Below are 13,940 nucleotides of genomic sequence, written 5' to 3' on the forward strand. Positions count from 1 at the left end.
CAGATTGTTCAGTTTCCATGTAGTTGTGTGGTTTTGAGTGAGTTTCTTAATCATGTGTTCTAATTTGATTGCACTGTGGTCTGAGAGACAGTTAGGATTTCCATTCTTTTGCATTTGCTGAGGAGTGTTTTAGTTCCAATTATGTAGTCGATTTTAGAACAAGTGCTATGTGGTGCTAAGAAGAATGTATATTCTGTTGATTTGTGGTGGAGAGTTCTGTAGATGTCTATTAGGTCTGCTTGGTTCAGAGCTGAGTTCAACTCTTGAATATCCTTGTTAATTTTCTGTCTCGTTGATCTGTCCAATATTGACAGTGGGGTGTGAAAGTCTCCTGCTATTATTGTGTGGGAGTCTAGGTCTCTTTGTACATCTCTAAGAACTTGCTTTATGAATCTAGGTGCTCCTGTATTGGGGGCATATATATTTAGGATACTTAGCTCTTCTTGTTGCATTGATCCCTTTACCATTATGTAATGCCCTTCTTTGTCTTTTTTTATCTTTGTTGGTTTAAAGCCTGTTTTATCAGAGACTAGGATTGCAACCCCTGCTTTTTTTTGCTTTCCATTTGCTTGGTAAATCTGCCTCCATCTCTTTATTTTGTGCCTATGTGTGTCTTTGCACATGAGATTGGTCTTCTGAATACAGCACACTGATGTGTCTTGACTCTTTATCCAATTTGCCAGTCTGTGCCTTTTAATTGGGGCATTTAGCCCCTTTACATTTAAGGTTAATATTGTTATGTGTGAATTTGATCCTGTCATTATGATGTTAGCTGGTTATCTTGCCCATTAGTTGATGTAGTTTCTTCATAGTGTTGGTGGTCTTTACATTTTGGTTTGTTTTTGCAGTGGCTGGTACCAGTTTTTCCTTTCCAGATTTAGTGCTTCCTTCAGGAGCTCTTATAAGGCAGGCCTGGTGGTGACAAAATCTCTCAGCATTTGTTTATCTGTAAAGGATTTCATTTCTTCTTCACTTATGAAGCTTAGTTAGTCTAGATATGAAATTCTGGGTTGAAAATTCTTTTCTTTAAGAATGTTGAATATTGGCCTCCACTTTCTTCTGGCTTGTAGGGTTTTGCAGAGAGATCTGCTGTTAGTCTGATAGGCTTCCATTTGTGGGTAACCCAACCTTTCTCTCTGGCTGCCCTTAACATTTTTTCCTTCATTTCAACATTGGTGAATCTGACATTTATGTGTCTTGGGGTTGCTCTTCTCAAGGAGTATCTTTGGGTGTTCTCCGTATTTCCTGAATTTGAATGTTGGCCTGTCTTGCTTGATTGGGGAAGTTCTCCTGGATAATATCCTGAAGTGTGTTTTCCAACTTGGTTCCATTCTCTCCATCACTTTCAAGTACACTAATCAAATGTAGGTTTGGTCTTTTAACATAGTCTCATATTTTTTGGAGGCTTTATTCATTCCTTTTCATTCTTTTTTCTCTAATCTTGTCTTCACGCTTTATTTCATTAAATTGATCTTCAGTCACTTCCACTTGATTGATTCTCCTATTGAAACTTGTGTATGCTTCACGAAGTTCTCGTGATGTATTTTTCAGCTCCATGAGGTCATTTATGTTCTTCTCTAAACTAGTTATTCAAGTTAGCAATTCCTCTAACCTTTTATCACGGTTCTTAGCTTCCTTGCATTGGGTTAGAACACGCTCCTTTAGCTTGGAGGAGTTTGTTATTACCCACCTTCTGAAGTCTACTTCTGTCAATTTGTGAAACTCATTTTCCGTCCATTTTTGTTCCCTTGCTGGTGAGGAGTTGTGATCTTTTGGAGGAGAAGAGGCTTTCTGGCTTTTTGAATTTTCAGCATTTTTGCATTGGTTTTTCCTCATCTCAGTGGAATTATCTACATTTGGTCTTTGCTGTTGGTGACCTTCTGATGGAGTTTTTGCATGGTCGTCCTCTTTGTTGATGTTGATGCTATTGCTTTCTGTTTGTTAGTTTTCCTTCTAATAGTCGGGTCCCTCTTCTGCAGGTCTGTTGGAGTTTGCTGGAGGTTTACTCCAGACCCTGATTGCCTGGTATCACCATCGGATGCTGCAAAACGGCAAAGACTGCTGCCTGTTCCTTCCTCTGGAAGCTTCATCCCGGAGGGGCACCTGCCAGATGCTAGTGGGAGCTCTCCTGTATGAGGTGGTGTCTGTTGACCCCTGCTGGGAGGTGTCTCCCTGTCAGAAGTCACTGGGGTGAGGGACCCACTTGAGGAGGCAGTCTGTCCCTTAGCAGACTTTGAGCACTGTGCTGGGGGATCCACTGCTCTCTTCAGAGATGGCAGGTAGGAATATTTAAGTCTGCTGAAGCTGCACCCACAGCTGCCCCTTCCCCCAGGTGCTCTGTTTCAGGGAGATGGGAGTTTTATCTATAAGCTGCTGATTGGGGCTGCTGCCTTTGTTTCAGAGATGCCCTGCCCAGAGAGGAGGAATCTAGAGAGGCAGTCTGGCTACAGTGGCTTTGTGGTGCTCCAGTGAGCTCTGCCCAGTCTGAACTTTCCGAGGGGCTTTGTTTACACTGTGAGGGAAAACTACCTCCTCTCTGGGCAGGGCATCTCTGAAATAAAGGCAGCAGCCCCAGTCAGGGGCTTATAGGTGAAACTGTGCTTTCAAGGTGGTGTTCCAGCAGGCTCCACTTACCTTTCCTTTCCAAAAACATCTTAGGAAAAAGGATCTGTTGTGAAGTACCAGTAAGCCTGACTGCTGAGACGGATGTGGGTCATTTTGGTATTCATCTTCACAGATGTTTCTCACTCTGGGGGATTTGTTCATAGTCACTGACTTTAGTAGGGATTTAGGGAAAAATCAGAATCTCATTTTTTAATGTATAAGTGGAGACACATCTGACCCTGGGACATATCTTGCCTCTGACAAGCTTAGGACTGAGCTAGAACCAAAGCATTTGGGTTTTTCAGGGGAAATTTCTGTTAACCCATAATAGCGTCATGATTATCCTTCTCACCATGGACATTCCCAGTACAGAGGTAGGAAAAATGCTCTAGGCGCAGAAATACCTTTTTTTCCTCTTTTTAAATTTTATTTTATTATTATTATACTTTAAGTTCTAGGGTACATGTGCACAATGTGCAGGTTAGTTACATATGTATACATGTGCCATGTTGGTGTGCTGCACCCATTAACTCGTCATTTAGCATTAGGTATATCTCCCAAAGCTATCCCTCCCCCCCACCCCCTACCCCACAACAGTCCCCAGAGTGTGATGTTCCCCTTCCTATGTCCATGTGTTCTCATTGTTCAATTCCCACCTATGAGTGAGAATATACCGTGTTTGGTTTTTTGTTCTTGCGATAGTTTACTGAGAATGATGGTTTCCAATTTCATCCATGTCCCTACAAAGGACATCAACTCATGATTTTTTATGGCTGCATAGTATTCCATGGTGTATATGTGCCACATTTTCTTAAACCAGTCTATTATTGTTGGACATTTGGGTTGGTTCCAAGTCTTCGCTATTGTGAATAATGCGGCAATAAACATACATGTGCATGTATCTTTATAGCAGCATGATTTATAGTCCTTTGGGTATATACCCAGTAGTGGGATGGCTGGGTCAAATGGTATTTCTAGTTCTAGATCTCTGAGGAATGGCCACACTGACTTCCACAATGGTTGAACTAGTTTACAGTCCCACCAACAGTGTAAAAGTGTTCCTATTTCTCCATATCCTCTCCAGCACCTGTTGTTCCCTGACTTTTTAATGATTGCCATCCTAACTGGTGTGAGGTGGTATCTCATTGTGGTTTTGATTTGCAAGAAATACCTTTTAGTCAGTGTTAAGGATGTTCATGCTTTCTTCCTATGAATCAGTCTATTTTTTTTCAAATATTGAGTCATGAAAATTTTCTTCTATTAAAACATTGCCTCATCAGTAGCACATGTACAATTGAGCACATACACTGGCCCACTGAAAGTGGATTAGACAGGTCAGTGGGGTAGGTGTGGTGAGGGCACCTGGCTGCAGAGCCACCTGTGTTCACCTCCTTGGGAAGTCCCCAAGTCTCAGATAGAGGTGGGCTCAAATTTTTTCACTTGAAAGTACAGCAATTAATCCAGAAGTGTTAGGGGACAATTATCAAGCAGGACTTTCCCAGAGCCCACAAGCTAGAGCGCCTAGATGATATTTGGGTTTCGTATCGTGGGTATGGATTTATCAGTCTCAAATTCCAGTGTGCAAAAAGTAAAAAAGAATGAAAAGGGTGAGGAAGAAAAGAAGGAAGGAAGGAAAGAAAGGGGGAGGGAGGGAAGGAAGGGAGGCGGGGAGGGAGGGAAGGAAGGGAGGCAGGGAGGGAGGGAGGGAACGAAGGAAGGAAGAAAGGAGGGAGGGAGCAAGGGAAGGAGGGAGGAAGGTAGGGAAAGAAAGAAGGAAGGAGGGAGGCAAGGAGGGAGGGAAGGAAGGAGGGAGGGAGGGGAGGAAGGAGGGAGGGAGTGAAGGAGGGAAGGAAGGCAGGAAGGAAGGAGGGAGGGAAGGAGGGAAGGAAAGCAGGAAGGAAGGAGGGAGAGGGAGGGAGGGAAAGAAGGAAGGAGGGAGGGAGAGGGAGGGAAGGAAGGAAGGAGGGAGGGAGGGAAGGAGGGAAGCAAGGAAGAAGAGAGGGAGGGAGGGAAGGAAGGAGGGAGGGAAGGAAGGAAGGAAGGAGAAGGAATAATATTAATTTTTCTATAACTCAACCTGGACTTATCTGGGCCTTTATTTTGAATGGTAAATTTGATCTTTTTCTGGTACACTGTCAATTCCGTAACATCCAGCATTCCAGGGAGTAAGCATAGTTGAGGCTCCCACCTCCCTATCTTTTATTTTTGTGTTGAACACTGGAAGCTGTGCCATGACACTAGCGGGCAACAGACTTCCAGCCCACTGTGTTCTCAGACCTCTAACGGGTTTCTTTTGATTTGTTCACAGCCCTCCTGCTGTGATGCCCAGTCACCAGGCCTTCTTAAGTTACTCTATAGCCCCCTTTTCTGGATCACAAGACTCTGTTGGGCCTCCCTACTCTTTCTCAGAAACTCATCTCTGGTGGCCCAAAGGCTACCTCTGCTCCCCGCTTCCAGATGGGCTTAGCCTGGCCCAGCCACCCTTGCTCCGTGGTTATTGTTTTCTGTGTGCTGGATTCCTTAGTGTTTCCTCCAGCTTCCTTGGGGAGTTAGGCCCACATTTCCTCTTTCTTTAGAGTCCCTTAAACGTCTTTAGGCTTTTCATTACCTCCCTTCTCCCAGGGGTACAGCACAGGGTCAGATAAAGTGATTATTTTTTTTTCTTAGAGATTCACCAGTGCTGTTCACTCAGTTGCTCAGGACAAAAGCTTCACACTCACACTTGAATCCTCTCTTAAATCCCATATCAACAGAATCAACTGCTCCTGTTCTCTTTATAAATTACGTATTTTAAATTCTGTCTGTTTTCCTCACTTGAGTTTTCCTTACTTTTACTCTTTTAAAAGTAAAGAACTTTTAAAATTTACGATTGTATTTTCAGAAGATTGTGATGTGGTATATGTGCAAAAAATTTGTTTAATGAAATGCCTGAACAAATTTCCTATTGTTAAAAGTATTAATATAAGTTGTTTTCTTTTAGAATTATTTTTGTAAACTACTTTTTTTTTTTTGAGACGGAGTCTCTCTCTGTTGCCCAGGCTGGAGTGCAGTGGCATGAGCTCTGCTCACCGCAACCTCTGACTCCCAGGTTCAAGTGATTCTCCCACCTCAGCTTTCTGAGTAGCTGGGACTACTGGTGCATGCCACCACACCTGGCTAATTTTTGTATTTTCAGTAGAGACAGAGTTTTGCTATGTTGCTCAGGCTGGTCTTGAACTCCTGGATTCAAGCAATCTGCCTGCCTTGGCCTCCCAGAATGCTGGGATTGTAGGCGTGAGCCACTGCACCTGGCCATTATAAACTACCTTTTATGGACATCTTTTGAATTATCTCTCAGTATCCAAATTTGCTAAGAGTTAATTCCTAGCAATTAAATTTCTAGATTAAATAATGTGCACATTAAAAAATACTGATGTATATTGACAAATTTCCTCCCAAAAATTTACATCAAATTATACTTCTACTAATAGTATGTGGAAATGCTGTTCTTTCTGGCTCCTCAGCAGTACTGGGCATGATCCTTCAAAATCTTTACCAACTTGTTAGTTGAAAGAAACACACAATCTGATTGCCTTAATTTAGGTATACATATTTTTGGTATTCTTAATTCAGAGTAAAATGTTCTGATTCTGTTGCCAGATTCTGGGTGGACTGGGATAATACCACTTAGTACAGAATAGCGGAAGACTTCATTATTACATACTACTTAAATTACAAAATAAAATAATAAAAGTTTTGCCTTTCAAACTAAAATTTCATCGCATTAGACCTGGAAACTGCCCCCAAATGATCCCATACTTCTGTGTATCGATTTCATTAGATTTGGAGAAGTTTTTATAGAGGTGTCTGAGCTTTGCTCACTCAATCCTTCACGCTTATGTTTCATATCAATAAATAATAAAGATATATGTATTTTTCTATAAGATGCTCTACATATGAGAGTCTAATGGTTCAATTTGGAGGAAAGGGAATAATTATTTTATAAAGAGTTCCTGCACATAGTAACATGCCTCTTGAGGGAAAAAATAAGGTTACAATTTTTTTTTTTTTTTTAGTTGTAATGAATATAAGGAGGTGAACCTGGCCTTATGCTATGTGTGGTAGCTTTCCTTCTGGCATACTGAAAGACAATGTGTTTTGTAATGTAACAGAAGCATTCCAAGCCACACTTCTGTGTCTCTTGCTCAGCAGATTTATGTACTCTTGGCTAATAAGTCTGTCCATATAAACCAATGGACTCTTTCCATTCTCTACGCCTCGTAGCTCTGAAGAGACAACCCCTGTCTTTAGCTCTATGAGCCCTAAAACCTTTGAAGCAAACAGTAATATATTACTTTCCTCTTTGTGTTTTACTGCTTTCTCTAAAATGTGAAAAATAGCTAGAAGGGTATGTGTATACATATTTATGTGTTTCTAAGCTTTAGTTTGGAAAGGCTGAAGTTTCAAATTAAAAAAAAACAGCATTTCAATCACATTGTGTGGCTTATATGACCTCTATTACTTAGAATACTGGAAATATCTATTACATATCTTTTTTGCCTACAAGCATTCACACATTTTCTTGGTTTTATTTGACCAAAGAATATTTCAGCATCAGACTAACTTGCACCAGTATCTGTTCTTATGTTTTCAAATTAATAGTTCTTGAAAGAAAGAAGAGGTCATATTGCTCTCATTTACGTTTTTTGGCTTGTGCGTGGATTTTCATAGACTGCAATGGAAATACTGTGGACAAGGATTATCTCTTCAGATTTAGGTGTAAACACTAGAACTTACTATAATAACTTGGATCATGCACCATCCTAGGAACTAGGGTTATTTCCTTGAGACACTTGAGTGAATGGATCAGTTGCCAAGCAACTTGCATTCTTATGGGGCTAGGCTGGGGAACAAAAGGGTGCCAGGTGGTAATACATAAAAGGAAAATGACAAAGACACATGGAAAAATAAAGCCTTCATCTGGGAATTGTAGTGTATGACTGTTCAGAAATTTGGAATATGCTCTTCCTTATTCAATTCATTTCAACAGCTATCAATCTATGATAACATCTTTAATATCTGTGGCTATCCATCCATCACCCACCCATTCATTCACTCATCCATCCATCTGGACAGACTTATTTTGAGTTTAGAAATTACAAATAGTAAGCTAGAACTGTATGTCTCTTATATTAACTACTTTGCCAATAATTATTGTTCATTAATTTTTTACCCTTTCTCATAATTTCGTCTATTCCTCTTACACCTCTATGTCTTATATATATTTTTACTTTTAACCTTCTTCTGGTACGTGCTTTCTTTTTCTCTCAGAAGTGATTTTAGACAGTGAGGCCACTAGATGGGAAGGAGGAGGGCAAAGTTTAAAAAACTAACTGTTGGGTATTATGCTCACGATCAATTGTACCCTAAACCTCAGCATCATGCAGTATACCCACATAATGAATCTACACATGTGTGCCCTGAATCTAAAATAAAAGTTGAAATTATAAAAATAAAACAAAATCCTATATTCCATCTAAAAACAAAACAAAATGAAAAAGAAGTGATTTTATTGCTTCAGTGTTACTTGGTGCTTAGGCACTCAATCTGGGAGGGAACATAGATTCCTACAGAAGATTGTCAGGCCAGGCCTTATGCCTCCACTCTATATGAGACTTCATTCCTTGACAGCCATATGCTGAAACCTAACATCCTTGAGTCCAAGTGGAAAACAATGATGATAGTCTAACATGTCAGAAATTTGGACACACAGTTGTACATGTAATCAGCTTTATATATTTTAAAACATAGGTCAGTTCTATTTGTTCAAATACACTATAAAAATAAACTTTTTCTCATATAGAAGCTAAAACTAAAGAAAACTATGAGTTCCTTGTTTTTGAGAGCTCTGCCAGCATCATGTCAGATTGTGTTAATGAGGATCTGTACTTGTTAATAGACTGCCCCTAGTACCATGTAACAATTGGAATCCAGTTATTCTCAAGAATTTCAGGAAAAAAAAGTACAATCCAGTTCAGAAACATGTCTCAAGGAACAAGAAACTATTATTTATTTAGTGCCTATTATATGCCTGACGTTGTGCTAGGCATTTCTTGATAGATTTTAAAACTTAATCTTCAAAAATCCTTGTATAGTGAGTATTATTACCCACATTAACAAATATGAAACTAAGCCTTGGAGAAATTAAATAACTTGCACAAAGTTACTCAGCTCCTAGAAGCCGTGCTTTTTGCCCTCAGTATATTTAATTCTACTAAGTTACAATATTGAGGGTCCCGCTGGTGATTGTAGAGACATTAGAGACAGTGTCTCACTCTGTCACCCAGGCTGGAGTGCAGTGGCACCATCATAGCTCACTGCAGCCTTGGACTTCCGGGCTTAAGCAATCCTCCTAAGTAGCTAGGACCGTCCTAGCTACACCTGGCTAATTAAAAAAAAATTTTTTTTTAGGGATAGAGTTTCACTATGTTGCTCATCCTACTCTCAAACTCCTGGCTCTCTCTCTCTCTCTCTCTTTCTATATATATATATATATATATATATATATATATATATATATATATATACACACATATATATATCTTATCTGAAACACAGGAACTTGAACTTAGAACTTTCTGAGACATACTAATACTGATTTCTTTTGCATCATTTAAAAATTACTATCATTCCTCTTTGCAATATGTCTGATTTACTCAGGAGTGAGATACATTTATCAAGATATCCCTGAGCTAGAAATGGAAAAGTTGGGTGTCAGGCTGCCTTCCCAAAAGTGAATCCTTTTAGATGATAATTCTTATGCAGGTAACTAATTAAGGACATGTCTCTAGGAGAACCCAATGATTTAATGAGCGAAGCCAGGGAAAGAAAGAGAATAAGCCATGCAAAAAAAAGTGCTTTTTTTTTTCTTGAGACAGGGTGTCGCTCTGTCACCAGGCTTATATATATGTGTACATATATGTGTATACACACACACATATATTTAGGCTTTTATATGTGTGTATATGTTTATAATATATAATATATATGTATGCCTAAATATTAGAAGCTTAAATCAGAAGCTGGCAATTTTCACTGGAAACAACGGAGGGTTCAGTCCAGGTATTCTGCCCCCCAAATGACTCTTTGCTGTCCTGGGAGAAAGGGAGTTGATACTGAGGGGGATGCTGAAAGGGCTTCATATGTGGGAAGCGATTGCCCTTGTCTCCCACTTCCTCTTAGGGTAGTGGTTTTCAAGGTGTGCCTATCTTAATCATAGGAGAATATTTCTCTTTATTTTCAAAATACACAAACGTGTGCACCTCTACTGCAAATCTTTTGAATCATAACCATGTGGGCCAGTGGAGAGATGTAGATAAAAGTAATATTAGCTTGTGCAAAGTTACTTTTTCCCATCTTTCTATTGTGAAAAAATTTAAACATACAAAAGAAGTTTAAAAAGGTAGTACTTTGACACCCATATATCTACACCCACATAACTCATCTACATAACTGAGATTAAGAAACCCTCAGGTGATTCTGATGATGATTAATTACTCTAGGTCTTGCAACCTGCATCCAATCAACTTCCTCTTGGGCTGGATCAGGGATAGAGAATGGCCTTGCATCGACCCACGTCTCCGCAGTCGTAAGTGCATCTTGGGATTATCTTTCTAGAGGAGCCTGAGGACCAGCAACCTCTAGTGACTTCCTTTTAACCTGTTAGATATGTCTCAGGAATAGTCATGGAGAGGTTGTTGGGTTGGAGCTGGCAACCGAACAAAAGTCATTTGCCCATATTTGCCTTATTGATATTTCAAGAGCACATGTTATTATGATCTTGAAATAGGTAATTAAACACAAATGTTGGATTATAAACCAATTTTTAAAAAGTATGTGGAATGAAGAAACTGAAGCTTGGCCTATTATGGAAAAAAAAAGAGTCCAAGTCAACTTTTTGAAAGATTCCAGAGCAATGGACTACTTTAGAATCATCTGTCTGAGTGCCTGTATCCTTTTTTCAGAGCCCTTTAAAAATCTGATGAAAGTGCTAGATGTTCTCATTAGTGATTTGTATATAAACCATATAGTTTATTTTGTATGTAAATTCAGGATGGATACTAAGAGAAATTTTCCAGGAATCTGCCAGATTAAAAAACACGTTTCTATACCTTCCTTCAGTAAAGGAAGGTCCTGGTCTGTTGTGGGACCCAAAATATGAATGAGGTCAAAAGATAGAATTAGTTAATGATGTAGTATCAAGCTTTGGAGTAAGACATAAGTCTTCCCCCATATCTTCCAGTTCAATCCTCTGGAAAACTGAGAGATGTAAAATATGGCAGAAATATTTTATCTAATTTAAGTAGCCATTAAGAGCCCTGTGCAGCATTAGGTTTACCACAAACAGAATGCTTTTAGTTTATTTTTTATTTTTTTTTTTTTATCTTTTTTTTTTATTATACTTTTAAGTTTTAGGGTACATGTGCACATTGTGCAGGTTAGTTACATATGTATACATGTGCCATTCTGGTGTGCTGCACCCACTAACTCGTCATCTAGCATTAGGTATATCTCCCAATGCTATCCCTCCCCCCTCCCCCCACCCCACAACAGTCCCCAGAGTGTGATATTCCCCTTCCTGTGTCCATGTGATCTCATTGTTCAATTCCCACCTATGAGTGAGAATATGCGGTGTTTGGTTTTTTGTTCTTGCGATAGTTTACTGAGAATGATGGTTTCCAGTTTCATCCATGTCCCTACAAAGGACATGAACTCATCATTTTTTATGGCTGCATAGTATTCCATGGTGTATATGTGCCACATTTTCTTAATCCAGTCTATCATTGTTGGACATTTGGGTTGGTTCCAAGTCTTTGCTATTGTGAATAATGCCGCAATAAACATACGTGTGCATGTGTCTTTATAGCAGCATGATTTATAGTCCTTTGGGTATATACCCAGTAATGGGATGGCTGGGTCAAATGGTATTTCTAGTTCTAGATCCCTGAGGAATGGCCACACTGACTTCCACAATGGTTGAACTAGTTTACAGTCCCACCAACAGTGTAAAAGTGTTCCTATTTCTCCACATCCTCTCCAGCACCTGTTGTTTCCTGACTTTTTAATGATTGCCATTCTAACTGGTGTGAGATGATATCTCATAGTGGTTTTGATTTGCATTTCTCTGATGGCCAGTGATGATGAGCATTTTTTCATGTGTTTTTTGGCTGCATAAATGTCTTCTTTTGTGAAGTGTCTGTTCATGTCCTTCGCCCACTTTTTGATGGGGTTGTTTGTTTTTTTCTTGTAAATTTGTTTGAGTTCATTGTAGATTCTGGATATTAGCCCTTTGTCAGATGAGTAGGTTGCGAAAATTTTCTCCCATGTTGTAGGTTGCCTGTTCACTCTGATGGTAGTTTCTTTTGCTGTGCAGAAGCTCTTTAGTTTAATTAGATCCCATTTGTCAATTTTGTCTTTTGTTGCCATTGCTTTTGGTGTTTTGGACATGAAGTCCTTGCCCACGCCTATGTCCTGAATGGTAATGCCTAGGTTTTCTTCTAGGGTTTTTATGCTTTTAGGTCTAACGTTTAAATCTTTAATCCATCTTGAATTCATTTTTGTATAAGGTGTAAGGAAGGGATCCAGTTTCAGCTTTCTACATATGGCTAGCCAGTTTTCCCAGCACCATTTATTAAATAGGGAATCCTTTCCCCATTGCATGTTTTTCTCAGGTTTGTCAAAGATCAGATAGTTGTAGGTATGCAGCGTTATTTCTAAGGGCTCTGTTCTGTTCCATTGATCTATATCTCTGTTTTGGTACCAGTACCATGCTGTTTTGGTTACTGTAGCCTTGTAGTATAGTTTGAAGTCAGGTAGTGTGATGCCTCCAGCTTTGTTCTTTTGGCTTAGGATTGACTTGGCGATGCGGGCTCTTTTTTGGTTCCATATGAACTTTAAAGTAGTTTTTTCCAATTCTGTGAAGAAAGTCATTGGTAGCTTGATGGGGATGGCATTGAATCTGTAAATGACCTTGGGCAGTATGGCCATTTTCACGATATTGATTCTTCCTACCCATGAGCATGGAATGTTCTTCCAATTGTTTGTATCCTCTTTTATTTCCTTGAGCAGTGGTTTGTAGTTCTCCTTGAAGAGGTCCTTCACATCCCTTGTAAGTTGGATTCCTAGGTATTTTATTCTCTTTGAAGCAATTGTGAATGGGAGTTCACTCATGATTTGGCTCTCTGTTTGTCTGTTGTTGGTGTATAAGAATGCTTGTGATTTTTGTACATTGATTTTGTATCCTGAGACTTTGCTGAAGTTGCTTATCAGCTTAAGGAGATTTTGGGCTGAGACAATGGGGTTTTCTAGATAAACAATCATGTCGTCTGCAAACAGGGACAATTTGACTTCCTCTTTTCCTAATTGAATACCCTTTATTTCCTTCTCCTGCCTGATTGCCCTGGCCAGAACTTCCAACACTATGTTGAATAGGAGCGGTGAGAGAGGGCATCCCTGTCTTGTGCCAGTTTTCAAAGGGAATGCTTCCAGTTTTTGCCCATTCAGTATGATATTGGCTGTGGGTTTGTCATAGATAGCTCTTATTATTTTGAAATACGTCCCATCAATACCTAATTTATTGAGAGTTTTTAGCATGAACAGTTGTTGAATTTTGTCAAAGGCTTTTTCTGCATCTATTGAGATAATCATGTGGTTTTTGTCTTTGGCTCTGTTTATATGCTGGATTACATTTATTGATTTGCGTATATTGAACCAGCCTTGCATCCCAGGGATGAAGCCCACTTGATCGTGGTGGATAAGCTTTTTGATGTGCTGCTGGATTCGTTTTGCCAGTATTTTATTGAGGATTTTTGCATCAATGTTCATCAAGGATATTGGTCTAAAATTCTCTTTTTTGGTTGTGTCTCTGCCCGGCTTTGGTATCAGAATGATGCTGGCCTCATAAAATGAGTTAGGGAGGATTCCCTCTTTTTCTATTGATTGGAATAGTTTCAGAAGGAATGGTACCAGTTCCTCCTTATACCTCTGGTAGAATTCGGCTGTGAATCCATCTGGTCCTGGACTCTTTTTGGTTGGTAAACTATTGATTATTGCCACAATTTCAGCTCCTGTTATTGGTCTATTCAGAGATTCAACTTCTTCCTGGTTTAGTCTTGGGAGAGTGTATGTGTCAAGGAATGTATCCCTTTCTTCTAGATTTTCTAGTTTATTTGCGTAGAGGTGTTTGTAGTATTCTCTGATGGTAGTTTGTATTTCTGTGGGATCGGTGGTGATATCCCCTTTATCATTTTTTATTGTGTCTATTTGATTCTTCTCTCTTTTTTTCTTTATTAGTCTTG

General features: G+C 39.4%; 1 long non-coding RNA gene across 4 annotated transcripts in view; it reads left to right on the forward strand.

The window, feature by feature from the left end:
* LOC115934313 (uncharacterized) overlaps positions 1 to 13,940 on the forward strand; it is a 415,675-nt gene that overhangs the window by 97,555 nt on the left and 304,180 nt on the right. For 3 of the 4 annotated variants that reach the window (XR_010133495.1, XR_010133496.1, XR_010133497.1), the window contains one exon: positions 10,146 to 10,231. The exons of the other annotated variant lie outside the window; for it this stretch is intronic. This is a non-coding gene — a long non-coding RNA (uncharacterized lncRNA). Of the gene's footprint in view, positions 1 to 10,145; positions 10,232 to 13,940 lie in introns of those variants that run through there. 4 annotated transcript variants of the gene reach the window in all.

Source organism: Gorilla gorilla, chromosome 3 (assembly GCF_029281585.2).
Source record: "Gorilla gorilla gorilla isolate KB3781 chromosome 3, NHGRI_mGorGor1-v2.1_pri, whole genome shotgun sequence".
Lineage (NCBI taxonomy): Eukaryota > Metazoa > Chordata > Mammalia > Primates > Hominidae > Gorilla > Gorilla gorilla.